General features: G+C 40.5%; 1 pseudogene; it reads right to left on the bottom strand.

Moving 5' to 3' along the window:
- Positions 1-2,729: 2,729 nt before the first annotated feature.
- Positions 2,730-2,863, bottom strand: LOC112471318 (annotated as a pseudogene).
- Between the last annotated feature and the right edge of the window lie 222 nt (positions 2,864-3,085).

Genomic DNA, 3,085 nt, shown 5'->3' with positions numbered 1-3,085 from the left:
AAATATCAAAATTTCTCTCCCCAATTACCTTGCCTTGGCTTACATTTTCAGAGAAGCTTTGGGTATTCTTCAAAGTGTTCACCAGATCAAGATCTTGTTCACATCTCTCCAACTTCCTTCCTCCCATAATCCTGCTCAGAAAGAAGCAGATGAGTCCCATCAGCATCGGCAGCTACCAAAGGGAAGGTCACAGGCGGTAATAATATAGGCAGGCCCATAACAAGATGTTTGAAATATGTCCCAGAGCTATTAGATGAAGTAGTGGATACTAAAATGTACTCCTAAACTCCGCTCTTTGTGTAACTTCAAGTACAAGCCAGCTGTTCATCAGCCTTAGGAAACAAATGCAGGAATAACTAATTAATGGAAGATGTTTCCAGACTGAACAAGAAAAGAATAGTGTTTTGATGCATGAATAGTTGGCCTCTATTGTAAAATCTTTCTTTTTCTCTGTGTGCCATAACCATTTGGGGCAACTTCAATCCAAATGGAATTTCTGCAGCCACTCAAGAATTTGTAAGGTGGGGTCTGATTCAGTTGTCTGAGAGTACTCTAGGCTGACCTGGCTTCATAGGCTTCAAGGAGAGCTCACACGTGATGACACTGTGACTTTTACTCCTCCAGAAACATGTTTAGTGAGGGTCTCCCATGTGCCATAGACTTGCCACTGGGCAAACACTGGTGAACCAAAGACATCTGGTTGTTGATCTCAAGAGCTTAAAGTCTAGGGAAGACACAGTGGTTGAATCCTTTGTCTAAACCTTTCGACAAAATAGCTTGAAAATTAGTTATCCAGCATAGACATGAAACAAAGCTCTGTCTTTTAGACTCAAATATTGAGAAAGCCCCATCTGTTCTCTTCTCTAGGGCAGTTTATCTCCCCGTCTGAAATTCATACAACCTAACATTTTCTCCCACAGCTAAATAATTGCTCTTATGCCTATCATAATTCTATCAAATTACTACATTGTTAGGATGAAGAAACTGGAAAGTCTTTTCCTCTCATTCAATTTAAGGTACCAGATTGTAGTGGTTATCAGATGTACTTACTATGATGTCATTTCCTTTGTTGTTCTCAACACTGGGGGGAAAGAAGCTGGATGACAAAAATAAGATAATGGATTAAAGGAGGAGTCATAAGAATCAATGCCTACAGAGACCAAAAAGGAAATGTACTAAACGATGTGAGCAAGGAGATATAGTAGGGAATGCTGAGAATTAGGGGGCAATGGAGGGCAAATGCCCCCATGTTAAGTTCCACTTGTTGCCATGAGGGATCTGGTTCTATTATCATGAGTTTTTTTTCAAGAGCATGCAGAAATCCAAATTTGGTGTTAATTCCCTCAACTTTGCAATCATGAAGAATACTTGGTTTGTTTGGTTTGGTTTTTTTCCTCTTAAATAATATGTGGACCACACACACAACATGACATTGGGCTGGAATGTGGCTTCGGGGCAGCCAGTTGGGTCTCCAGAACAAAGGATATAAAGTTGCATTGAAAGAATGCCTCTGTATCTTCCCCTGCAATGGGTATGCTTATCAGTTTACTCAAATGTGACCCATGAGGTCCCTCTTCCAAAGTTTAAACTTCAAAGAATACCCTCTGTAGCTTTATCACCAGTCTACATGAATCTGTGGAAGAAGAGACAAACTATCCCTGAGATGCAGATGTCAATATGGCCCAAATCATATCTTGCCCCTGCTGCGTGTGTTATGGTTTTCACTGAGGGCTGTTGGTTTGATAAGATAGTACATATATATACCTAGGTCTGCCTGGGCAGACTACCTGTGTACCCTGGGTCAAGTTCCCTCAAGTGCCTCTGGAAGCAGTCGGTTCCTGGGTCTGCCTTCAGTGAGAGAAGTAAATAGAGTCAGTCTCACCAGAGGTGAGCTGGGGAGGATGGCTTCGAAAGGTTGGCTTTCGAAGTCTGACCCCAGGGAGCCAGACTTCAAAATAGTTTCTAATTCAGTTCCCCAAAGCAATAGATCTATTCAAAAACTCTTTCTGGTTCAGTTTAATGAAACCACAGAAAATTTGCAAACTAAACTCACCAAGACGAGGCAATAATAGAAAGCAGATTTTTCTTCTTTGGATGCCATAGCTGATGAGAGCATCTTCAGGGAGGCACTGGAGTAAACACATTCTCTGTGTCCTCAAGGTTTGGGGGAATATGGAGTTGGCAGGGCTCTGCTTTGTGGGGCACACACCATGCATGCTCCAGGGCCTTTGTACTTTATATGTAAAATGCTCTTTTACTCTCATAATTATAAAAACTTGCTCCTTCAAGTTTTTCAAATCTCTGCATAACCTCCCCACAGAGAGCTCCCTTTACCAGTTTATCCGCAATAGCACTTGCCATTGCTCTTCTTTCTCCCATTGATTCTACTTTCCTTTGTAAAACTTCTACCTTCACTACATTATATATTTGTTATTATTTGTCTTCTCCACTAAAATAAATAAAATCAGTGAGGCCAGGAATTTGTCTACAGATTCACTACTATTGTCTACTGCTCAGAACAATATGTGGAACTATGTAGATACTCAAAATATGTGCTCAATGAGTGAATAAATGACTTATGGCTTAAACACTAAGGCAAGATATACTTTGAGCAAAACAAATCTTGGCTGGGTGTCTCCAAGAATTCTTTTTTCCAGCATCCCATCAGATGTCAGCGATGAACTTCTCCAAAGCTGTATTCCTCTAGAAAGCTTCCCCTCCTCCCCTGCCACCTACAGCATCCAGTCTTCCTAGGTGGTCTCCCATCCAAGTACTAACCAGGCCCAATCCTGTTTAGCTTCTGAGATCAGAAGCTTCCGAATCAGACAAGATCGGGCGTGTTCAGGGTGGCATGGCCATAGACACTGGAAAGCTTTTAAATACACTTTTTTCAGTCTCAAATACTATCATTTTGATTCAACTGCTTTTGGCAAAATGATGTATCCCATATATAAAAAGACAAAATATTTTTCTCTAAATTGCTCAAAATACACTTGGACCATCAAAAGACCTTCCTTAAATTAATTTGACGTACATAGATTGAATAATATTTCCTTTCATAGATAAGTAAATCTAAAAGAAGAGA

Source organism: Pteropus alecto, unplaced genomic scaffold (genome assembly GCF_000325575.1).
Source record: "Pteropus alecto unplaced genomic scaffold, ASM32557v1 scaffold45, whole genome shotgun sequence".
In the NCBI taxonomy this organism is placed as follows: Eukaryota; Metazoa; Chordata; class Mammalia; order Chiroptera; family Pteropodidae; genus Pteropus; species Pteropus alecto.
The sequence above is the reverse complement of the archived record's forward strand: the minus strand, read 5'-3'. Positions and strand labels throughout refer to the sequence as shown.